At 39.3% G+C, this 27,234-nt stretch overlaps 1 long non-coding RNA gene across 1 annotated transcript; it reads right to left on the bottom strand.

The window, feature by feature from the left end:
• Positions 1 to 301: 301 nt before the first annotated feature.
• LOC121139399 lies at positions 302 to 26,930 on the bottom strand. Its single transcript, XR_005876361.1, has 3 exons — positions 26,782 to 26,930; positions 22,361 to 22,471; positions 302 to 1,728 (listed from the first exon to the last, which is right to left on the bottom strand). It is a non-coding gene; the product is annotated as an uncharacterized LOC121139399 (long non-coding RNA).
• Positions 26,931 to 27,234: the final 304 nt, after the last annotated feature.

The following is a 27,234-nucleotide window of genomic DNA, read 5'->3' as shown; positions in this document are numbered from 1 at the left end:
AAAACAGTATACCACAGATAAAGTATAGAGTGGGGACCAGCCTCTACAACCCCCCATGTCGACTGAAAGGAAGGAACAATGACAGAAACCATTTCCAGTCCAGAGGCAGAAAGAAGATGTAGGCTTCGGATGAAAGTGTTTGCTGTACAGTTGTAGACTCTATAACACACAACATTTTCAGCATGGACACAGTAATAAAAGGAAAAGACAAAGGGAAAGAAAGCCTACAGCTGTAATCTGTAATGCAAGACAGTAGACAGTAACTGTGAAATGAAGGCATTAACTTTAATAAGTTTGTGTTTATCTGACTTTTTTATTTGAGAGGGACAGAAGCACAGTATTCTTGTAAAGTATAGTCCACATCCATAGGCACCATGTACAGTATCTTTCGATGTATATTTTCATGTTCCCACTAGGTGTCAGCATAGCACAAGAGAATTTGTGGTTCCTACACTAGGTGGTCCAAATCTACTGTGGCACCTAAGAGTGGTTGGCAGAAGGAGTAAATTAGACAAAAATCTTGCTTCCTCCCTGCCTATCTTCTCTTCCCGTGAATTTTTAAGGAAAATTTCTGCAAACTAAGATCCAGAGACTGTGGAAGATAGTTCGTGCTGTGGTGCAAGCCTACAATCCCAGCACTCAGGCTGCTCTGTTCAGGTCCTGTCTTACAGGCAATAATGCTGAGAGAACTGAGGGGATCCTGAGAATAGGCAGGTAGCAGTTCTGTGTGGGTGATTCCTTGACGGAACAGGAAAAACGAGCATGAGTTCTAACTCCCTGTGAGTGACTGTAGGGCCTCTCAAATTCTACTCACAGGAAGCCCACGGAGCTTCTACCCAACTGTGTCTCCCTGTGAGACAGTGAGCCAGAACACACTGTTTACCACATTCTTCCAATAACGGGGCTCATGCGAATAGCGTGTGGCTGGAACTCCAGGGGAGAGGAAATCCTGGTTGCTCACCTGCTCCCCTGTGCAGAGCCAGCATGTAATTTCTCCGAGCCCTGGCTGTAAGAAATAGAATGCGTTCTGCACCTTCTGTAGAACTTCCTCTTTTGTCCCACAGTTGAGCTGTGCCTGAGACAAAGCTCCAGAAGCAGTTTCTAGGGAAGGGAGTGAAACAGAGGGAGCCTGGCTTCCAAGCTGACTTGCTTCACAGAGAACTGGGAAGGGGCAGGAACCACAAGGTCTCCCCAGCTGCTTTGTAACCTTTGGTGGAAGCTCTCCCCAGGTGCTGTTCAAGGCTCCACTGGACTCTCTGAGTGGCATGGCTCTGGTCACCTGTGGTAATTCACCCAGAGAAGTGTTGTTATGTGCGCAAGTCCCCGCCTTGCACAGTAAACAGCATCTATCACGGTCTATTTCCTCACTGCACGCATCGCCAGGTGACATAGCCCAGTTAGCCAACAGTGAACAGCAGCTGTGTCTTCATCCGGGTAGCCACTGTCTGCCATTGGTGTTATGTTGTGTAGGCCTTTGTTCTACATCATCGGAATCTGCTCTGCTATTTACGGCTTGGCTTTTGTGTCTCCTCAGTCATGGGATGTAGTGCCAACCCGCTAAGGCTTTAAGTTCCCAGAAACGAAGACGGGTTAGTCATCAACATGACAGGGTGGTGGGGACCTCACCCTTGCCATCCCTGACATGGTCGGCAGCCCCACATGGGTTTTAGCTCTTTCGCATTCTTCCTGCCTTTTCCTTGCATCTTCTAGCCGACTCCACCAGTTGTCCTGGTAAAATGGAAACATTCTCCATGAGCACTGTACAGAATGTGAAGGCACAGGTTAGAATTCTGCATCCCCTGGAACTCTGTACCTTTCTCCGGAGATCTTTTTTAAGCTAGGACGTTTGCTTCGACATGAGATTTAAGGGGATTTGTTTTTAGAGACTGCATCAAGATTTTGTCAACGAGTACCGTACGGATCCACATGACAGCCACCCCCTAAACTGGACTTAATACTCACAGTGCAAGAAATGTCAGCAGGCAGGAGACAGGAGAACAAGCCCTGTGGGTGGTCAGAGCCTTTAAGATGCTGCATTCTCAGCGTTTATATATTTAATCTATCTTAAGTCATATTTTACTGCTTCTATATTGTACTACACTGTAAGATGATGGGGGAAGTTCTGTGTATATGGCAATAAAGCACTGTTGATCAATAGGAAAGCAAGATAGGTAGGACTAGGAGACTAGGAGCTTTCTGGGAACTGTAGTGAAGTGAGTTGTCACCGTGTGATCTCCCGGGAGAAACAAGCGCTCAGGAGTGTGTCCTCAAAGAGATAAGTCCTTACAAAATATATACTAGTAATTACAGGTTAATTATCAAGCCAGAGCTGGCAGATAAGAAACTAAGTAAATGACCAACAGCTTCATAATGAATAAAGCATCCTGTGTGTTATTTGGGGGCTGAAAGCAGCAACAGGATCCAGGCAGCCAGCAGTAAGACGATCACTTAAATGATAATTTTTTTCAAACATTTAAATGTCAACTTCTTACTGTCCAGGGTTGCTTGCTTTCTTCAGTCCCCTAGTGATAAATTACTGCTTAATATACTATACTTATTTAAATCTGAAAGCACTAATACATTTGACAATCTGACAAGATACCATGGAATAAATAAGTTAAATGGCATGGTTGTCAGCTACGAGTTATGAACCTGCTCAGATCTTACAAGAGTTTATGTTACTTATGTTATATGCTACAGTGATGTTATAGATGGTGGTTTAATAAGCAGGCAACATGTTTTCTCAGACTAATCAACATGAGCGGCATAATTTGATTATGGTGATGGTCTTTAATTACTCTACGCTGTTTCACTGTGCTTTGCAAAAGAGGAAAGGCAAACTGGTTTGGATGTGAAATGGAGGACACAGTCCTCAACAGAGGCTCCTGCAACCATTGCGAGGCTGGTGTGCCCTACAGAGCAGAGATAGCCACACTAGTTAACCACAGAGGCATGGCAGTGGTGGTGCACACCTTTAATCCCAGCACTTGGGAGGCAGAGGCAGGCAGATCTCTGTGAGTTCGAGACCACCCTGGGCTACAGAAGATTGATCCAGTCTAAAAGAGAAACAGAGTCAGTCAGTGTTGGCAACGCACACCTTCAATCCCAGCACTTAGGAGTCACATGTCTTTAATCCCAGCTCTAGGGAGGCAGAGACAGGAGTGACACAGCTGGACAGAGAGAGGACTATAAGGTGAAGAGACCGGAGCTCATTGCTTTCAACCTGAGGCGTCTTAGGGACAGGATCACCCCCTTTGGTCTGAGGATTCATTAGAGGTAAAAGTCTCTCTTGTGGCTGGCTCCTTTAAGTCTCTGGCCTTTTAGCATTTACCCTGATGTCTGACTCCAGGTATTAAGGCCTACTGGAACTCATGATATAGGAAGTAATGATGTTTTCTCCTACGGTGTTTTTGAAACCACGACACGCATATGGTGACCTGATTCAGGATACTGCACACCATGAAGCACTGTGGTGACATCATTTGCAGACTGTGTGGGATCATTGCTGGGCACCTTCCACTGCTCCATTCAGCGCCGTGGTCATTTAGGTAAACTGAACTAAGTTTTCCTTAGGTCGGGGTTCTTTGCTAACACCTGGCACAGCACACCCTAACTGAATCAAAATCATGCGGAAAAGAGGTCAGAGAGCTTCACAGCTTCGTTGGATACTGTTTTGTATTCATAAGGGAATCCTGTGGTTACTTTCAAAACATCCAAATAAAAGTCGAGGAATTTTTTTTGAACTGTAATGTGTTCATTCTGCCAACTTGACAGAATCTAGAATCATCTGAGCGAGAGGTCTCTGGCTGTGCCTGTGGGAAAGAATCTTGATTATGTTAATTGGAGTGGGAATATACATCCTGACTGTAGTTGGGATTATTCCCTCAGCAAGAGATCCTAGACTGTATATAAAGGGGAAAGCGAGACAGGCACTAATATGCACTCATCAGAATTACACCTTGCAAATGTTTATTTTCCCCATTCTGTGGGTCCTGTATCTACCCTGTTGGTATTTAAATTGTGAGGCATACTATTTGTTTTTAACTTTGACATAATCCCATTTGTCTACTCTTAGCTTCTGTGAACTATGCTTCTGGAATCATATCCAGAAATCCTTGTGCATTTGAATATCCTCAAGTGTCTCTTCTATGGTTTTCTCAGTGATTTATAAATTTGCTTTGTGAGTTTTCAATTCATTTTGAATTTCCTTGGAGAGATTATGGTTTCATTCTTCTTCACACTGATATACAATACCTCCAGCAAAATTTATTGAAGAAACAGTCTCAGTTTATTCACAGCCCCTGAGTTATCAATGATCCCGAGTCTCCATTGCTTTTCTGTTGTATTTGTTTATGAGTCTGTTTGAAGGGCTCGGGGAATTATCACAGAAGAGAGGTGGAAAGATTGCAAGAGCCAGAGGACTAGGGGGCCTGCTGTGAGATAGCATCTTCTAGATGTGATAGGGATGCTGCCCCATGAAATCTCAACAATGTGTTTCACTGAACAAAACCTGACAATGACTGCTTCAGTTGACAAGTCAATGGATAGGAAAAAAGTACTTTACAAGGCTCCACCCTTATGCTGGGAATCAAAGGCTGCTGCAAGAAAGAGAATGAATTTTCTCCAGAAATAACCCCCTTGATCAGTTTTCCAAAGCCTAGTGGTCAGCCGTAAACATTTGTACAAATGGGCAACACTAACTGGACTCAAAAGAGAGAGAGACAGAGAGACAGAGAGACAGAGAGACAGAGAGACAGAGACAGAGACAGAGACAGAGACAGAGAGACTGAGACAGAAAGACACACACACACACAGACATACAGAGAGACAGACAGATAGGCAGAGAGACAGACAGACAGAGAGGCAGAGAGACAGAGAGAATAATAATTATAGAAGAAGTAATTATCTTAGAAGTAGTCAGGGTAGGAAACACAGGAAGATTTAGAAAAGGAAGTAGAGGGACGGAAAAGATGGAAATACAGTGTACTCATGGATGAAACTTTCAGTTTTTAAATTAAAAACAGGATCAGTAAAGCTCATACTTTAGATAAATGAAACAATAGTAAACACTACATAATGTAGCTTCAGTATATAACAGGAGAACATTTCTAGTACAAATGTATCAATTAAAGATTGTACTTCTGCTATATATTGGTAAAATTTAAGTACATGAGATAGGGGAGAGAAAAGGAGAGTAAGGAGGGTAACAGGAGGGAAAGCTAAAGCTACAGGACATTTGAGGGGGAATATGGAGGCCTACTACAGTAGGCGCTTCTGAAAATATATACTAATAGGAAAGTAATATGAGTGGAATTAATGGGGGAGACAAAGCCCCAGCTGTACCTCTCTCACCACCAAATGAAACCTCTAGTGCCAGGAAAGGGTCATACCTAATTGAGGTGTGGGGCAAAGGATCCTCTGGAAAGCCCCAAACAGCTCAGGATATTACCAAGGCTATTGGTGTCTCTCCGCAACCTGATATTAAAGCCCTATAGCGGAGGACAACTCACATATAACTCATTGAACATGGAGAAGCTGAGCAGGTGCCTACCTAGAGCTTTCACTTCTACTGACCACTTTCCACAGCACAGACACTTACTCTGTATGCTACCAGAGGAAAAGAGCAAACAGAAACCCAGGTATGAGCCCTTTGATGTGCAATGGTCATCTGCATGCAAGTTGCACTGGCTAGTGCAATCATGATGCAAAAGTTGCTGCAGTAGCCGAGCACTATCTGTTTGGAATAAGGGCTGCTCCACAAGACAAAACCCATGCCTGACAATGAACAGCTGAGCCAGCACTGAGCCAGGCCAGAACAGTGTCCCGTGAGAAAACCAAACACTGCTGTTCTGCTAAAGAAGTACAGCAGTAAAAAGACTCCCAGCAACATTTTGCTATACTTGTGGATCGGTGCCTTCCTCGGCCGTCATCTAAGAAGTTTCTTCCTGCAGCTGATGGCAACAAGTACAGAGACCTACAACTGGAAAATGTGCAGAGAACGAGAGACCTTGACACACTCTTTCCTAAATAAAATGTCTCATCAAATCTCCCCCCTCAGGGTTCACGGAATTTTGTGGAAAAGGAGGCAGGAAGAGTTAAAAACCAGTGGGAATAAAGACAGCTAGGAAACAATGTCTTCTGGGTGCAACAGGGTTGATGCGCTTGTAAACTCACAGAGATTGAGCAGCATGCACAGGACCTGCACAGGTCCAAGACAAATGGGGTTCCAGTGCTGGGAGGAGAACGGGACACCGGGAGCATCACTAAACCAGAAGCGTTCTCCTATTAACAACTGCTGGCAAAGGTAAAATTAGTATTCTTCAACAGTCTCATTGGATATACAAATCACACTTAAAGGCATGTCCCACACCCAACACAAAACACACTCCATCATGTTTTTGGAAGGTTTTTTACCTGACAATGCTTTTTCTGGACATCTGTTAAACCTCACAGGTCTTTTACATACATCATCTTCCTGAATTTGTGTTTTCATGGGATCTCTCTCTCTCTCTCTCTCTCTCTCTCTCTGTGTCTGTCTCTGTGTGTGTGTGTGTATGTGTGTGTGTCTGTGTGTGTGTGTGTGTGAGAGAGAGAGAGAGAGAGAGAGAGAGAGAGAGAGAGGAAGAGGAAGAGAGTCTGATGAGTGTGGGGTTTTGGAGGGGTTTGGTTTGTTTATTTGCTTGTTTTTTAATTTACCTGCCAGTTTTATAAAGAGAGAAAGAAGTGTGAATTTTGGTGGGAAAGAATGGTGAGGATTTGAATGGGTTGGAAGGTGGGGAGGATCTGGGAGTACTTGAAGAAGGGTAAACTGTGATCAAATATGTAGTGTGAAAATCTGTTTTCAATAGAAATTAAAATTGTATATGTAACATACAGCATGCCACAGTGTTGTTCTACTTAAAGCAGTGAAATAGAAGCACAAACATATCTAATTGCATGGGAGCAAGCCGGTGGATGGTGCTGAACACCAAAAAGCTATTGTAGTGAGCTTTTAAAGAACTTTTGAAATATAAAATTAATATTACATCTGATCCATTTGTTTTAGTAGAATTAATCTAGGGATTCCAATGTGTTCTTTTATTAAGTTATGTACAAGTAGTACGTAAAATATGGGTTCAATAAGAAGAAACAGGATACTTATGGGTTTCTTATTAGAAGTCAGGTTTCTCTTTCTAATCATAAGCCTTTGACTCAATCTGTTAATTGTTGTGTTTTAAGATCATTACACTATGATCATAGATATCTAACTTAGCATTTCTTGAAGGAAATTTTTGCAAGGCAGCAATAGAAGCATTTTTATGTTGCTATAAGAGGTTGCAGTGAATCACCTGGCAGATTAATGTTAGCTAATAATGCAGCCAACTTGTGGCCAGATTCAGACCAATGCCTGAGCATACTTCTGGTTATGAAAGTCTGCAAAGGAATAAGTGTGTGAAGTTTCTAAAGTGACTAGAGAGGGGATATAGAAGGGACTGTTGGGCTCAGCTGTATCCACCCATGGCTCATCCTTTAAGGTTATATTCACTGCCACATAGGTCAAAATTCCAACTCAGACTCTCAACATTACCCTGAATACAATTATAGAGAATGTCATTGAGATGCTTGTTTAATTTTAGTAGAGTTAATATTAAAAATATTTCCTTTGAGGCTTATGTGTTGTATAATTTGAATAACATGATTGCATAGTTCATGGTTACAGATACTTTTCAGTCCTCTGGGAATATATATGCTAGCCAATTTTTTCTGAAAGTTACAAAACAAAGTAGTTAAAACTACTCACGAATCCTGTGAGCAGATTTCAACCTGTGCCTCTGTATAACTCTGAGGACCAAGGCTAGACAGAAGAGCCATTGGGTCCAAAACCGTAATCCCTGTGGATTTCAGATTCATAAACTTAGCTGTGAAAGTAAACTCTCAGTGCTTAATTTTTCTTTGAAAACACAGATAATCACATTAAGTCCCCCATAAGAATCCTGGAAAGGCAACTAAAACAGCAAAAACAAAGCTCTTAGAAATGGTAGGCTGTTGCCTGGCAGTGGTGGAGCATGCCTTTAATCCCAGCACTTGGGAGGCAGAGGCTGGTGGATCTCTGTGAGTTTGAGACCAAGCCTGGTCTACAGAGCAAGTTCCAGGACAGCCTCCAAAACAATAGAGAGAAACCCTGTCTCAAAAAAAAAACAAAAAACATCAACAACAATAAAAAAATGGTAGACTGTTGGAAAATTAGGGGGGGGGATGACCAATTTTCATTCTTCTGGTAGTCTTTTCACAAATTCTGGAGAGGTTGTCAATGTGGTGACATCCTTAATCCCATGGCAGATTTAAAACACAATTTGGTTTAAATAATCTACCTTTCAGATATTAAAACTTCTCCACAAAGATTATAACAGAGTCAATATTTGATGCCTGGAATAATGTGCACAGTTGATGAAGTTGTGAATCTCAAGTGAATTGTGGGGCAAAAACATGTGCTCGTGAATATAAAAGCTTTGTTTTTGCAACATCACATTTATGGGAATCAGGATCAAATGTTGGAAGAATAGAAAAGGAGTGTTTCCTCTAACCAGTAGTGTTAGAATGTGGTGACATCAGTACGGGAGCCATATGGCTGCTCTACTAAGTACAATTTCTGATATTGTGAGAAAATGGTACTTTCAGGCAAAGTCTCCAAATAAAGATAAGGGGAAAACACAATATATGAAAATTAAACATTAAGGAAACATATATGGAACTAAGCATCAGAATACAATATTTTGAAGAAGTGATTTCAGAACTTGTTGATGGGTGTTTTATGCAAATTGTGTCAATACTAAGACACTAATAATATGAACAGATTATATTACATAAAACAGGCAGTTCTTTGGTCATGTAATATATCTACAATTTAAACTATCTCACAGATGTTTAGTAAAGTTCTGACTCGTGATGTAAAACGCATGTAAGAAGAATATCACAGTGTAATAAACTGTCTCAGATTAATTTTCATAGCAGTAGTTTAGCCACTGCAAAAGTTCTTTGTCCTGGATAATGATACATGCTTTCATAAAAATAATGAATTTCCTCTGAATATTGATATAAACATAGTATTCCTTTGTGTTTATTAACTATTAACTGGGTATTTTATATGTTCTAGGTCTGATGTTAGAAAAATTGATAAACTCAATAATTTACCCTTATGTTGTAGATCCTCTCTGGAGGGAAAAAACAGTGTAAATATTCCTATAAGACCAGGGTTCTCTGGAAGCAACCTAGATGCCCCTCAACTGAAGAATGGATAAAGAAAACGTGGTACATTTACACAATGAAGTACAACTCAGTGGGAAAAAACAATGGAATCTTGAAATTTACAGACAAATGGGTAGCACTAGAAGAAACCATCCTGGGTGAGGTAACCCATTCACAAAAAGACAAACATGAGCCTTCATGCAGTAGCTGATGGAAGCAGAAGCAGACATCCACAGCTAAACACTGAGCTGAACTTGTGGAATCCAGTTGTAGAGAGGGAGGAATGATGAGCAAAGGGGTCAAAACCAGGCTGGGGAAACCCACAGAAACAGTTGACCTGAACAAAGGGGAGCCCATGGACCCCAGACTGGTATGTGAGAAACCAGCATAGGACTGTTCTAGACCCCCTGAATGTGGGTGTCAGTTAGGAGATCTGCGTGTTCTATGGGGCCTCTGGTAGTTGATTAGTATTTATCCCTAGTACACAAATGAACTTTGGGAGCCGACTCCACATAGAGGGATACCCTCTCAGCCTAGACACATGGGGGAGGGTATAGGCCCTGCTCTAATTGATATGACAGACTTTGAAGATGCCCCATGGAAGGCCCCAGGCTCCCTGGAGAACAGAAAGGGGATGTGATAGGTGGTTAGTGGAAGGCAGGGGAGGAAGCTAGGGAGAGGAAACTGGGATTGACATGTAAAACAAACTTGTTTATAATTTAAATTTTTTAAAAAGTCCAGGGTTCTAATGCTGGACAAAACAGCAGAGCAGGAAGACCAAGTCGGGAGAAAATGGAGTGGAGGTGAGCACAGACGTCTGACAGCTGCTTTATCACTGGAGGAACCATTTAAGATATACTAGTGAGTGTGCCTGTGCCCTAAAGAAGATTAGAGAAGTCGTATGTGCAGGGAATTCAAGACACTATTGAAACACCAGCATACATAACTTGCCATATCAAGAGACAATGATGGTTCTGTCCAGCATCCTCCAAGGACCAGTGCACATGATGCACAGTCCTACATAGACATTATGCACAACAGTGAATTTGATTCTACTCATGGAAGTGTCTGAACAGTAGCTGTTGGGTTTAAGCAAGAATTCCCACACAGACACTTTTATTAGTTCTAAAGATACCAGGGCTGTACCCCTGAGAAAACAAGTACTGAACACTTCACATTTACGTGACAAGGGCAGTAAGGAAATGAAGAAAAAACAAAAAGGGACTCACAGATGCTATAGGACCAGGTGATGGGGAAGCCCCAGCACCCAGTGGAAGCTTGGCTTGTTCATTACAACTGAATACAGATGCAGGCATATCATTACCTCCAGCTCACAGGAAGCAGGCTTAGCTAATCTTGGTAGGTACTGTCTCTATAGGAAGCAGGTTGTATGAGTAGAGGCTATGGTGGAAATTTTCTGCAAAGGCTACAGTGTCTCCAAGGAAACCAGAAGAAGGCTGCCATCCCACTGAGCCTCACCCACTGAGAATGTGTAAACATTTTCTCACGAGTCCTTGATATGGCTGTCTCTTCTCAGCATCACACATGCCTTCATCCTGACAAAGGAGAGTCATTTACTTTTAACACAATATTACAGAAAGGCAAGTGCACTTTTCTGCTGATAAATCACTGTTTACTACCCAGGAGAAAAGTAAAACACCATGGTGCAGATTCCAGTTGTGACACTGTGATCCTGTGGCAGAGTATCCACAGATGAAGGGGAGTGTGGGCGCATAGCACCAGCTGTGCTCCTATTTTAAAATGCAGAAATGACTTACTCTCTTTAAAGAATAACCACGAGGTGGCTGTCAAACTACATGGAAATAGTAAGGGTGACATGACACACTCGGTTCCTCATTTTTCCTTACAGTAGCCTATCAATATGACAAAAATCCTCCTTGTCTCTGATGTGGCTTGGCCTCTGAGTCAGCTCAGATGCTCCCTGCTCACACACACAAGCATTTGTAGAGCGGCCTGCTCTCTCTTGTCTGCTGTGCAAAAAGTTAGGGAAGGAGAGATTAGTTAGTTTTCATTTTAGCTTGTGTTTGGTCCTGATTACACTTTCCTTCCCTAGATGGCACCTAAATTAAGTCCTAGCCAGCTGGGTGGATAAGATTTTTTTCATTTTTTCACAATTTATTTTTGGAGTTTCTACAAACAACAAAAAGACATGCTAAGATAAAGAAAAGATATTTGTATAAAGAAAGAAATATCAGGCTTATATGGTTACAAGGAAAACAAGAGTGAAAAAAGAAGAGATCTCTCTTCTGTAGCAAAGGTTCATGAGAGAAGGTGGTTTTAGGGTGATCAGGAGGAGGAAATTAAACAATACAGGAAAGGTGGAAATGGGAAGCGAGTCCAGGAGAAAGGGTAAAGATAGAAAAAGAAAGAAATAATAACAACTAGGGACTTCATAAATGAAGCACTTGGTAATTACGAAATTCTCTAAGAAAAGCCAAACCAAAGTTAAATCCAAAAATTGTAACGAGTGATAAGTGACCTGAGAAAGGATCCCCCTGTATTGTATTGTATTGTATTGTATTGTATTGTATTGTATTGTATTGTATCCATTATTTAGAGGAAGCTCAGTGAGATACACTCGGGTTATAACCAGGCCACGTGACAAAATTTTAACTCATCGTATCTCACCTGAAAAAGGAGAATGGATAACTAGCTAAAATACACTTTCACTGGCACTGGCATCAAATCATCATAAAATGCCGCGGAGACTGCCCTTTGCCCCTTAAGATTGTGATTATGATTCATACTTTGTGAGCCAGAACCCTGAAGTACCAGTAAAGGAACAAACTCCTCAAAGCTGACCACACACCATGAGTCATCGCTTCTTCCTGCCTCCCCCACCAGGGGTGGGGAGAGCTGTAGAGAAATGGGTGAGGACAGAGGGAATGCACCCCAACTAAGGAGAGTGAAGGCATGTCATGCTGGACACTCCTTTCCCAGGTGCCCAAGTTAAAGAGACTGAAAGGGATCCAATGACATTACCCCCAAAAGGGCAGAGGTGTCTGCAAATCAGTAAGCAGTTGCCTGAGCTGCAGCTTGGACAACAGCAGCTTGGAAAACACCCTCAACTACCATCTCGTATTTCTTGGTGGGAGATAGACATTGGAGAAAGATGCCAAGGGCAGAAGACAATCAAGGTTCACAAACATTAATCATGCCTATCTCCATTGTGGTTAGATAGCAAGAAAATTTACATTAGATACATTACTCTTTATTTAAGATGCATCACCAGTAAGCATATGGCTTTTTAAATATTTTCATTTTTAACCTTAAGTATGTGTTTTGTCTGTCCATCTGTACATGTATGCTTCGTGTGCATGAACTGTCTGTGTAGATCAGAAGCTGTGATCCACTTGGGGGTGCTGGAAGCAAACTCAAGACCTCAGCAAGACCAGTCAATACTTGTAACCACTCAGACCCAACACACATGACATTTTGTCTACAAAACCAATTAAAAACAGATATGAAAAATAAATATTATTTAGTGACCTGTTTTGATGAAATAAAAGTATTAAAAAGAGCGTATTTTTATTCCTACCTTTTCACTTATAACCTACTATTTCTAATAAAATATTTTTCATCAACTTAACCAGAAAGTTGTTAACTTAAGTTCTATCCAAAAGATAAAATGTGTATTTATATTTTAACAGAATTTGTTGTATATTTAATTTGCTAGTTTTAAATATTTTTCACATCCATCAGTACTGTAATACAGGTTTTAAAAAGGAAATTTAGGACTTTGGTCAAGAAACAGTGAGTTTAAGACACAATGTGAACAGTAGTTGGCAGTAGGCTATGAGTTCAGAGTCTGAGAGTTAAGTGGTACATCAGAAGATGATAGGACCATGTAGTCAAACAAACAAGAAAGCCAGTAACTATTCATGCATCAGCTGCACACATATGTGCAAAAAGACATTTTTACAAACTAATTGCACAACAAAGCCAAAAATCAAATCATTGTACTGGCTGATTAATTCTTCAGCACAAAAGCATTGATGCATTTTCTTGAAATGCTGAAAGGTATGTCATTTTTTCTGTTTGATAAACATTTATAAAGCATCCTACTCAGCACATAGTGATCTGTTGTGTGTGTACTCAATGCACTTCTGCACTATATGAAACAAGATGAGATTCATATTTGTTTTAATGAGCTATGGCTTGAGATGGGATAATTCCTCAAAAACCAATGAAAAGAAGGCAGTAATTGCAACATAGACGTACCAGGAACAGAGATACTGTAAAAGAGATTTATGACTTCAGACTTAACCAAGGCAACTCTGGAAATTAAACATCATTTCACAAAGCAAGGAAGCCACTCAATAATTGCCCCAGTTCATTTTATTACAATGGAATATCCTTTTCTGTTATTTCTTTCACTCTGTCTGCTAGTTGTCAAAAAGAGGAAGAGTCATTAAAGTAAACCCAATAGCTTTGTTTGCCATTCTTAGTTCTATCTTGTCTTAGTTAGGGTTTCTAATGCTGAGAACAGACACCATGACCATGGCAGCTCTTACAACTAAAAAAAATCTTTACTTGGGGTGGCTTACATTTTCAGAGATTTAACCCATTATCATCATGGTGTGGCATGGTGGCATGCAGGCAGAGACAATGCTGGAGCTGAAAGTCCTACATCTTGACACACAGGCAACAGGAAGTGGTCTGAATGTCACACTGAGGTTGAGCATATGAGACCTCAAAGCCCCCCCCCACAGTGACATACTTCCTCCAACAAGGTCACACCAATTCCAACAAAAGCACACCTTCTCATGGTGCTACTCCATTTGGGGGCCATTATCTTTCAAACCACCACATAGTTCTAGCACAATCAGTTTGTCATATCACATGGAGACTTCCCATGGAGGGGGATAGGAAATGACAATTAAGTTTGTACGTGGTGAAATAACAATTGTGGTTCAAGGAAAGCTGAGCAATGGATGTGGACACAGCTAGAACAGAAGAATAAAAACAACAAGACAATGGAAGGCTGTGTCAACTGCACGGCACACAGAAGACTGTGGTGGCATTTATACAAATACAGCAGTAGAACAAGCCATAATTAATTATGAGAAAAGCAAAGATTTAGACACTGCTACCCCCTCAGGTCAGCTTATAATCATGACCCACATAAAAGGCTTGTGAATCTTTTGTGAATAGACAAAGAAACTCTACATTTTTATGTTTTGATGACATTGATTGGCAAGAGAAAACCTTCCATCCAAGAACTAACCATGTGCGACCCTGCTTAGCTTCGGAGATCAGATGAGATCGCTTATGTTACTTTCCTCCTATGGACCTCTTAGGCCCCTCCTCCTTCTATACCATCTCCATTCCTAAGTGTAAGTTTCTAATACCTAGAAACATATTTTATCAAATAACCAGAAAGGCCACACCTAGAAGAATACCAGAAATCCCTACCAGGTAAAACACAGCCAACACACCATCCTAAGAACCTCAGAAGGGAACAAAAAAAAAACAAAACAAAACAGAAAACAAACAAAAAAACAGGAAATAGAACATATGCCTCAATCATCCAAAATCCAGACACTTAGATGCTAGCAAAGAAACACAATCAATGATAGCCAGGGCAATGTATTCCACTTACGTCCTGCAACTCTACTGGAGTAGGCCCTGAGAACTTCAACATAGTTGAAGAACAAAACAAAGAACATAAGAGGCCATTATGACTACAATAGAGATCCTTAAATAGGAAATAGATACCTTTAAAAAAAATCTATGAAAAGCCAAACAAACTGTGAGAAGAAATGAATAAAACAGTTCAAGACCTGAAAGTGGAAACAGAAAAGAATCAATAAAGAATCCTGATGCTATAACGATAAAGGGCATACTTACTGAAAGTAAAACTAAGTATTTATTGTAGAAATTACTCACAAAAGACCAAACAAGTAACCCAGATGAGCGGAGTAGTTTTCTGCCGTTGAACTGGAAGCCGAAAGCCGGACAAAGAGACCAAGACTTCCGTTGTTCAGTATTTTATACCTTCCCCCATAACGCCCCTAGCCATGCCCAAAAGTGGGCCTGGCTAGTGACGTAGTTCACCGCCTGTGTCCGTATACGTCTTTAGTCATGCCTAAAGCGGGTGTGTTTAGCAGTGTGGTTAAACCCTCTTTTATTACCTCATCTATGTGCGCCTCTAGTAAGTCACATGGTTAATGGAGGCAATGTTTTCCTCCTACAAAATCCAACAGATGGAAATTTGGAAATGAGAAATATAGGAACTCAAACAGGAAACTTAGTACATGGAAGAAAGAAGCCAAGACAAGAAAGACAAGACAAAAGAAACACATAGTCCAGTCAAAGAAAATGTTAAATCTGGAAGAATCCTAGCAAAAAACATCCAGGGAATATGGTGAACTGTGAAAAGAACAAATCTAAGAACAATAGGAATAGAGGAAGAAGAAGAAACACAGGTCAATGGCACAGAAAATATTTTCAACAGAATCATAGATGAAATTCTCCCTAACCTAAAGAAGGATGTGCCAGCCTATTAAGGCACAAATGAGCATAGACATACCAAGTAGACAGAAAAGAATGTCACCATCTAACACAATAACTAAAACACTAAACATACAGACAAAAAAAGAATATTAAAAGCTGCACGGAAGAAAAAAATCTAGCACAAAAAACAAAGAAAAAATGTAACATATTAAGGCAGGCATATTAGAATTATGCCTGACTTTGCAGGGAAAAGCCAGAAAGGCCTGGACAGATGCTGTACAAACTCCAAGACACCACAGATGCCACTCAAGACTATTATACCCAACCAACCTTTCAATCACAATAGAGAGACAAATAAGATATTACATGGTATAAAAGAAATTTAAATAGCATCTATAAATCAAACTCCACAGAAGACACTAGAAGGAAAATTCTAACCTAAAGAAGTTACCTTTGATTACTCAAGTAAACCGAAGAATCAATAATCCCAGACTACCAAATCAAAGGAGAGAACACAAACACACACACACACACACACACAAACACACACCAAATAACACACACTAAACTAAGAGGAATCAACAAACTTTTCTCATTGATATCTCTCAACATTAATAATTTCAGTTCCCTAATTAGAAGACATATACTAACACAACAGATACAAAACAGGAACCGTCCTTCTGCTCTATCTAGGAAACACACCTTAAGATCAAGGATAGATATTGCCTCAGGATAAATGCATAGAAAAAGACATTCCAAGCAAATGGGCCTAAGAAATATTCTGGTTTAACCATTTTAACATGTAACAAAAGAAACTTTAGGCCAAAACTAATCAGGAGAGGTAAAGAAGAACACTGCATAATCAATAAGACATCACCTGAGAAGACATCACAATACTTTAACATCTATGATCCAAACACAAGACCACCCAATTTTTAAAAGAAACACTACTAAGAGGTGAGCTCCAGGCCCCCATCCTGGTTTTGACTTCCTTCCACTTGCCCTCTCTGGGATCTCTGGACCTGAGGACTGCAGCCAGCTCGACTCAGCCCAGGACGACCCAAGGCCAGGAGCCTGTTGAGAGAGCAAGTTTACTTCCACCCCCACTCAGGACAAATGGCAGAGGGCAAGGCTCCCACCCACTTGGAGAGGGAGTACCTCAGACCTGCCTGCACCCACTGTGAGACCCATCAGTTTATTGGCCCTGCTTGCACCCACCAAAAGAGAAACTTGGAGCCATACCCACCAGGAAAGGAAGAGAACCCTGATGGGGAAGTCCTTCTGTGTATATATACATAAAGCACTGTTGGCCAATAGGGAAGGTGCATAGATGGGACTAGAAGTCTAGGAGAATTCTGGGAAATGTAGTGAAGTGAGTCATGTTAAAGACAGATAGTTATAATTTTCCTTAGTTATGATAAAAGATAAGCTACATATAAGACTTTAGACTCACACAGATAGGATAGATGATAAAATACTTTCTTTAAATTTTACTAAATGTTAATGGAAAAATATTGTAACTATAGTTCTTGCTTGTTCACTGTTCTGTTTTATATATAATTTGACTATGTTAAAGTTAAAACCTTTCATTTTATTTAGACAGAAAAGAGAAGATGATGGGAAAGTCCTTCTGTGTATATACAAATAAAGCACTGAGGGCCAATAGCAAAGCAAGATAGGTGGGACTAGGAGTCTAGGAGGATTCTGGGAAATGTAGTGAAGAGAGCTGTCGCCATGTGATCTTACAGGAAAGAAGACAGAAGTTTGCATACTGAGTAAGATAAGACCGTATAAAAATATATATTAGTAATTATGGGTAAATAATTAAGTCAGAGCCAGCAAATTAGAAATCATAGCAAATGGCCAACAGCTTCCTATACTGTCTTGTGTGTTATTTGGGGGATAAATCAACAACGGGACCTACGTGAGAATCCCACATCGAACCCCACCTGTACCCCCACTGAAAAAAGGGATGGGAAGACAACAATATAAGAACAAATTCAACATCAGAAAAACAAATATGAAGCCACCAGAATCTAGGGACAATACACCAGTAAGATCTGAACATCACAACACTTAGGTAATAGATAATCCAAATTTACCAATGGCCAAAAAATATCAGGGTAAACACTCAAAGAATAACACCACCAAGAACAAATCAAAAACAAACAAGAACTAGCACTCAATGGTCCTTAATTTCACTCAATATTCATGGTCTTAATTTGCCTATAAAAAGACACAGGCTAACAGAATGGATATGAAGACAGAATCTATCCTTCTGCTGCATACAAGAAGCACAACTCAACTTCAAAGACAGACATTAACACAGAGTAAAAGGCTGGAATAAGATTTTCCAATCAAATGGTCCCAAGAAACAAGTTGATATAGCTATATTAGAATCAAACAAATTAGACTTCAAAGTAAACTCAGTCAAAAGAGATTAAGAAGGTTATTTCATATTCATCACAGGAAAAATCCATCAGGATGAAGTCTAAATTCAGAACATCTATTTCCCAAATACAAAGCCACCCACATTCATTAAAAAATTACTAAAACTCAAATCACACAGAAGACTTCACAGGTGGAGTGACTTCAACACCCCACTCTTACCACTAGATAGGACCACCAGAAAGAAACTAAACAAAGAAACAAAGGAACTATCAGAAATTTTGACACAATTGGGCTTAACAGACATCTATAGAACATTCCATCCAAACACAAAAGACTATACCTTCTTCTCAGCAGCACATGGGACCCTCTCTAAAACTGCCCACATACTTGGCAATATAGCAAACCTCAACAATTACAAAATAATTGGAATAACCCTGTGTATCTTATCAGATCACCATGCTTTAAAGTTAAAATTCAACAACAACACAAACTGCAGAATCCCTTCAAGGTAAAAGAAATTAAAAATGCATAATTGCACCATTTCTGGGTCAAGGAAGAAAAAAAGAAAGAAATTAAAGACTTCCTAGAATTCAAAGAAAATGAAGACACAACATACCCAGACTTTTGGGACACTTTGAAAGCAGTGCTAAGAGGAAAACACCAAGGGCTCATATGAAGAAACTGGAGAATAGTCACACTAGAGAGCAGCATAACTGAAAATACTAGAACAAAAGGAAGCACACTCACACAGGAGGAGTAGACACCAGTAAATAATCAAATTGAGGACTGAAATCAATAAAGTCAAAACAAAGAAATCAATACAAAGAATCACCCTTTACAACAGTCCCAAACAACATAAAATATCTGGGGATAATGCTAACCAAGCAAGTGAAAGACCAGTGTAGCAAGAACTTTGAGTCTTTAAAGAAAGAAATTAAAGAAGACATCAGAAAATGGAAAAATCTCTCATGCTCTTGGATATGTAGGATCAACATAGTAAAAATGGCAATCTTGCCAAAAGCAATCTATAGACTCAACGAAATTCCCCTCAAAATGCTGGCACTATTCTTCACAGACCTTGAAAGAAAAATTATCAACTTTATATGGAAAAACAAAAGACCCAGGATAGCCAAAACAACCCTGTACAATAAAGGAACTTCCAGAGGAATCACTATCCCTGACTATATAGAGCGATAGTCCTGAAAACAGCTTGGTTTTGACACAAAAATAGACAGGTAGATAAATGGAATCCAATTGAATACCCTGATATTAACCCACACATAGCATCCTCAACAAATGGTGCTGGAATAACTGGATATTGGAATGTAGAAGACTGCAGACAGATCCATGTCTATTGCCATGCACAAAACTTAAATCCAAATGGATCAAAGACCTCAACAGAAATCCAACCACACTGAACCTCTTAGAAGAGAAAGTGGGACTACCCTTAAACAAATTGGTACAGGAGCTGCTTACTGAACATAACACCAGTAGCACAGACACTGAGATCGACAATTCATAAATGGGACCTCCTGAAACTCAGAAGCTTCTGTAAGGCAAAGAACACAGTCAACAAGACAAAAAGGCAGTCCACAGAATGGGAAAAGATATTCACTGACCCCACATCTGACAGAGTGTTAATCTCCAAAATTTACAAAGAACTCAAGAAGGAAGTATCCAAAACACCAAAGAATCCAATTAAAAAGTGGGGTACAGAACTAAATAGAGAATTCTTAATAGGGAGTCTAAAATGTGTAAGAGACGCTTGAGAAAGTGCTCAACATTCTTAGCCACCAGAGAAATGCAAATCAAAACCACTTGGAGATACCATCTTAATCCTGCCAGAATGGCTAAAATCAAAAACACCAATGACAATTTATCCTGGAGAGGATGTGGAGAGATGGAAACACTCCTCCACTGCTGGTGGGAGTCAAAACTACTTTGAAAATCAGTATGGGGATTCTTCAGGAAAGTGGAATCAGTCTACCACAAGATCCAGCAATTCCACTCTTAGGCATATACCCAAAGATTCACATTCATACAACCAGGACATCTGTTCCACTATATTCACAGCAGCATTATTTGTAATAGCCAGATCCTGGAAGCAACCTAGATGTTTCTCAACTGAAGAGTGGATAGAGAAAATGTGGTATATTTACACAATGCAGTACTACTCAGCAGTAAAAAAAATGGAATCCTGAATTTTGCAGCAAGTGGAAGACACTAGAAGAAACCATCCTAAGTGAGGTAAACCATTCACAAAAGAACAAACATGGTATGTACTCACTCATATATGGATTTTAGACATGAAACAGGGAAGTGCCACCCTACAATTCCACTGTCAGAGAGTCTGGGAGAGAAGTGGAACTGGACAGGATCTCCTTAGGGGAATGGGAGCATAGGGGGAAGGGAGAGGGAGCTGGGAGAAAGAGAGGTGGAGTAGTGGAGGGGAGAGGAGGACATGGGGGACAGGAAGGTTGAGTTGGGGGAAAAATAGAGGAGAGCAGTGTGAGAGATACCACAATTGACGGAGCCACTATAGAATTGAGGAGAGATCTGGCACTAGTGAGATTTCCAGAGATCTACAAAGATGACACCCACTGGCAATCCAAAAAATAGTGGAGAGGCTACCTTAAATGTCCTTCCCAGATAATATGCGATGTTAGGTCCTCCTTCCAGAGACTAATGGATGCAGAGGCAGACAACCACAGCTAAACACTGAACTGAACTCCTGGAAACCAGTTGCAGAGAGGGAGGAGAAACGAGCAAATGGGTCCAGATCAGGCTGGTGAAACCCACAGAAATAGCTGACCTAAAAAAGGGGGAGATTACAGACCCCAGACTGATAGCAGATAGGAGAGCATAAGACTAACCCAGACCCCCTAAATGTGGGTGTCAGTGAGGAGGTCTCGGTATTCTTTCAGGCCTCAGATAATAGATCATTATTTATCCCTGGCATCCAAATGAACTTTGAGAGCCCATACCACATGGAGGGATGCTCTTTCAGTCTGGATACATGGGGGTGTACCAAGCCCTGTCCCAGGAAGATATGACAGACTTTTGAGATCCCCCATGAATGGCTTTACCCTCCCTGGAGAATGGAGTTGGGATTGGGTGAGGGGTTGAGGGGTGGGGGAAGAGGAGAGGGAGAGGGAGCTGTGATTGACATGTGAAGCAAGCTTGTTTCTAATTTAAATAAAAAATTTTTAAATACAGGTAAAATACATATTAACCTCACGTGGTGATAATGGGTGACTTTGGTTTCTCAACTCTTGCCAATAGACAGGCCATCTAGACAAAACTAAACAGAAATATAACAGAACTGACAGACATTATGACTCAAATGGCCCTCACATATTTACAGAACATTTCACCCAAACATGAAAGAATATAACTTCTAAGAACCTCATAGAACTTTCTTCAAAATAGACCATATACTCACGCATAAAGCAAGTCTTAACAGATACAACAAAGTTGAAATAACACCCTCCATCCTACCTGACCGCCACAGAAGAAAGCTGGATATCAACAACAGCATCCAGAGAGCTCACAAGACCATGGAAACTGAACAACACACTACTGTATGAAAAGTGAGTCAAGAGCAATTAAAAATTTTCTAGACTTGGATAAAAATGAATACAGAACATGCGCCAACATATGGGACACAATGGAGGCAGTTCTAAGAGACAAGTACATTGCATTAAGTGCCTACATAACAAAATGAAACAGTTTGTTCTTTGAGAAAAATCCATAAAGCTGACAATTGTTATACAGATTAAAATATCCAAATTAACAAAATTAAAAAAGAAAAAGGGGACATAACATCAGACACCAAGGAAAACCAGAGAATTGTAAATAAAAACTTTAAAAACTTGTACTACATGAACTTGAAAAATATAAAGGAAATCAAAATTTCTCCATATACATTCACTTACCAAAGTTAAATCAAGATAAGATAAGCAACTTAAACATATCTAGGACATCTAGTGAAATAGAGACAGTAATTAAAACTCTATCAACCATAAAAAAGGACCAGGGTCAGATATTAGTGCAGAATTCCACCAGACTGTCAAAGAAGCATTAGTGCTAATACATATCCAATTGTTCTTCAAAATACAAAGAGAAGGGATGAACTGTTCCCAATTCATTTTATCAAGCAACAGTTACCCCTGGCATCCAAATCACATACAGACCCAACAAAGAAAGAAAATTACAGACCAATTTCCTTTTATGAACATACATGCAATTCTTTCAATAAAATACTTACAACCCAAATCCAAGGGCACATGAACATAATCATGAAATAGGCTTCTTCCCAGTGATACATGGATGGTTCAACATTCATAAACTGGTCATTGGAATCCAACAAATAAACAAACTGAAAGACAAAAATCACAAGGTCATTTCATTAGAAAAGGCCTTTAAAAAATCCAGCACTCCTTCATGAAAAAAAGTCCTGGAGATATTAAGGATACAAAAGTCAAACCTCTACATAATAAAAGCAGTTTATGGTAAGCGAATAATCAACATCAACTTAAATGGAAAGAAACTCAATGTAATCCCACTAAAATCAGGAACAGGATATCTTATACCTATTTGATATAGTTCCTGATGTCTTTGATACAGCAATAAGATACCTAAAGGAGATCAAGGGGATACAAAATAGACAGAAAGTATCTTTATTTGTAGATGACATAATAGTATACATGTTTCTAAAAGCTCTGCCTGGGACTCCTACAGCTGGTTAGCACTTTCAGTCAAGTAGCCTCCCCAACTACAAAATCTGCTCCCAAATTCCAGGCATGGAGAATGACAAAGATTCTACACATCAGAACAGCCTTTAATGCCAACTGAATCGATACATCCACTCTTCTTCCCCAACCTTCTCTACCCATACCACACAGAAGAGTAAACAAAAAGTCCATGAGACCAAATCTAATAGCAGAAATACAAGCATTGTTAAAGACCAATGCAGTATCTTCCCCCAAAGCCATGAGTCATGCAGAAATGTTTGGCCACTGAAAATTACCTAGATGAAATCCAGAACACATATTTTAAAACAGCAATACAAGTCTTAAAAGATATAAACCTAGAACAATACACCTAGAAAACCTATCTACCATCATTGAAGGAGAAAGAGAAACTTTTTATAATATAAATTCTAAAAAGAAAATTATTCAACAAACCAAACCTAAGGAAAATATAAGAAGCACTATTTCAGGGTGAAGAGAGGAATGAGAATAGCCAAGTAACTGAAGAAAATTATATGAAGCCATAATTATCAAAATACAAAGTACCACTGAGAACATGAATACCACCGCTAATTGACAACATAATGACCTCAGTCAACACATACACTCAATGATAACTTCAAGTATTAATGATCTCAATTTTCCAATCAAAAGACATTTTATAGTTAAATGGGTCAAAAAGCAAAATACATCTACAAGTTGCCTAGAAGAAACACATAATAGGGCCGGGCATTGGTGGCAAATGCCTTTAATCCCAGAACTCAGGAGGCAGAGGCAGGCGGATCTCTGTGAGTTCGAGGCCAGCCAGGTCTCATATCGAGTTCCAGAACAGCCTCCAAAACAATACAGAGAAACCCTGTCTCGAAAAGCAAAACAAAACAACAACAACAAAAGAAACATATAATAGCTTCAAAAAAATATACCACCACAGAGTAAAAGGATCAATAAAAGTACTACAGTCAAATAGGACCAGGAAGAAAGCAGACATTGCTTTCCTAATATCTGATAAAATAAACTTCAAACTAAAATTAATCATAAGAGATTCAGATATTAAGCAAGGTATCTTGCCCAGCCTAGACACAGGGGTGTGGAAGATGGGGAGGGGCCTTGGTCCTGCCTCAATGAGATGATGGGACAGACTTAGTAGACTTCCTAGGGCAGGCTTTGCCCTCTCCAAGGATCAGAAGGGAAGTGTCATGTGGGGGAGATGGGGGTAGCCGAAGGAGAGGAGGAAGGGGTAACTTGGAGTAGAGTGCAAAAAATGGATTAATTTTTTTAGAAAGAGATACATACAGACATATATGTGCACCAAATTTCATCTTAAAAAATACTACTGAATTCAAACACATAGATTAACATCAAATCACTAAAAGTTTGTGATTTCAATATCTTATTTTCTTCAATAAACAGGTCATCTGAACAAAAGCTAAACAAAAAAATCAGAATTAACTAACATCATGTATCAAATGGGCTTAACAAATTTCTATGGAATATTCCACTCAGTGTCAAAGACTGTATATTCTACTCAAAAAGTTCTCTAAAATAGACCAAATCCTGGGTCAAAAATCAAATGTCTGCATATTTAGTAAGACTGAAATAACTCCATGTATCCCATATGACCACAAAATACAGCAAAGAAATTTGAAATAGAAACACAATTGTATGTTGATTAAGAAAGTTGTCATTCAAAAAAAAGAAGAAATCAAGAAAGTAAAATGTTTAAACTTCCTGGAACTAAATAAAAATGAAAACACAATAGAACAAAATCTCTGGGATACATTGAAATTGGTTGTGCAAGAGAAAGTTATAACCCTGAGAGTCTAAATTAAAACATCAGAAAGAACACAATAAGGGATTTAATGATGCAACTTAAAAATGGAAAGAACAAGAGCAAGCCAAATTCAAACCCAGCCCACTCCTATAATGCAAACCCATGCTAGGTAAAGACACAAAAATAAAGACAAAGTTACAGACCAATAATATCACTGGAAATAAATATAAACTGATAAATGCTCAATAAAATTCTTCCAACTCAAATACAAAATGCATTAAAAGATAATCTATCATGACCATGTTTCTTTATCACAAATATATGAATTGTATAAACATGATTTTTCATATATGATAAGGCACATAAATAGAATTAAGACAAAAATCACATGCTCATCTCAACAGATGTACAAAAGGTCTTTGACAAAATCCAACATGACTTCATGATGAAAGTCCTTGAGAAGGTCAGACTAGAGGGAACATGACTCGGTGTAATAAAAATTTTTCTAACTATAGAAAAATTGCAACAATCCCACTGAAATCTGGAATGAGGCAGAACTTTGCACTACCCTTATTCTTTTTAGATATTGTGCTCAAAGCACTACTTGGAGCAATATGACATGTGAAGGAAATTAAAGACATACAAACTGAGAAAGATATCAGATTGTCCTTATTTGTAGGTGACATGAGATTATGAATAAAAGATTTCAGAAATTCTAACAGAAAACTGCTATAAATGATAAACAAATTTAGCAATATGACAGGAAACAAAATGAACTTGTAGTTATTTATAGCTTTCCCATACAACACCAACATACAGAGGAAGAGATCACGGACATGCTTGCAATCACAATAGCCTCAGTAAAATATCTCAAAATTAACCTAACCAAGGAAGTAAAGGGCTTCTACAATGAAAACTTTAAACTTCTGAAGAAAGAAATAAAGACGAAATAAAAATGGGGAGACAATCTCTTCTCATAGATTGATTAAATTAAAATTGTCAAATGACCATCAACCCAAAGCCATTTATGGATTCAATATAATTCCTGTCTCATTCTTTACAGAAATTGAGGAAAACTATGATAAAATTCATATAAAACCACAAAAGATGCAGAATATCCAAACATCCTAAGCAAAATGAACAATGTCAGACAGATCATCATTCTAGTTATCAAGATTTATAATAGAGCCATGGCAATAAAAAACACATATTAGATCAATGAAATACACATATGACCATGAGTCTGTGTAATTTAGTCATTTAATGTTCTACAAAGATGCCAAAAAGTGTATGCTCAAGAAAAGAATGTATATTCAACAAGTGGTGCTGGGGAAACTGGAAGACCATGTGTAGAAGCCTGAAATTAGAGTCATATCTGTCACCTTTCACAAAAAATTAACTCCAAATGGATCGAAGACCTAAATATAAAACCTGAGACACTGAAACTGTTAGAAGAAACATAGCCAGTACCATGCCATACATGGCAGGGGTACAGGGAAGGACTTTTTGATCAGTACTCCATTTCCCCAAGAATTAAAACAATAATTGATAAAATGGGACTTCATAAAACTTCTACACAGCTAGGTAAACAGCCAATCAAGTGAAGAAGCCCACAGTACTAAAGAGAATATTTGTTCACTACACATCTGAAATAAGATTATTAACATCATATAAAGTAATCCAAATATAACATCAAAATTATGAATAAAACAAATGGCCCCTACAAAAAGAAATTAGGCCTGGTTATTGGTTACTCTTCATGACATGATGACTAGGTATTATTAGTGAATATGTAACTTATCTACACCATCAAACATGAAGAAATCTAGTCCAATGAGAAGGTTCACACTTGCTAAATAGTATTCATGGTACTGGAGGAGAAAAGTAATCATCAATATCACCCAGCTACAAAGCCAGCAGCCTACTACAGAGACCACCTTGCAAGAGTTGCACAAATACAAAAGAGCAATAAAACATATTTTGATTGGCTTTAAGGCCAACTCCAAGACAGAACTCATAATTGATGCTGCTGAGATGGCCAAGTACCTGGGACTAGACTGCCCATGGGCCATAGTACAAAGCCTACTGCTCTTATCCTGCTAAATAAACACAGTGATAAAATGACTGCTAATGATCACTATACCCATAGATCAGTGCTTTACTCACCCCTCATCAGAAAATGGTCTTGCAGTAGATGGAAATTAACACGGAGATTCACAGCTGGACAATGTTCATAGAGTGGGAGACCTTGACCCACTCAACCCTAAACAGAATGTTTTTTATCAAAACTGTTGTCTCAATGCCTCAATGCTCTGGGATCTATGGGGAAGAATGTGCAGAAAAGGTTGTAAAATTGTATCATCTAGACACAATAGGACTGATACAATTATGAACGCACACTGCCTGAGATAGCATGCACAAGGCACACACAGGTTCAAACTAGACAAAATCCTAACACTTAGAAGGAGAAGAGGACACAAAGTCCCACCCTAACCAATAAGCTATTTGCAACTGACACTTTCTGGGAAAGAGAAAATTCTCCAATCAAGTGTCACTGGGAAAATTAAACACACTCCAGGGTAGGATCCATGCCCAGAATTAGTTGGCAAACACAAAATT

Source organism: Mesocricetus auratus, unplaced genomic scaffold (assembly GCF_017639785.1).
Source record: "Mesocricetus auratus isolate SY011 unplaced genomic scaffold, BCM_Maur_2.0 Super-Scaffold_15014, whole genome shotgun sequence".
Taxonomy (NCBI): domain Eukaryota; kingdom Metazoa; phylum Chordata; class Mammalia; order Rodentia; family Cricetidae; genus Mesocricetus; species Mesocricetus auratus.
This window is presented reverse-complemented; position numbering and strand designations above follow the sequence as displayed.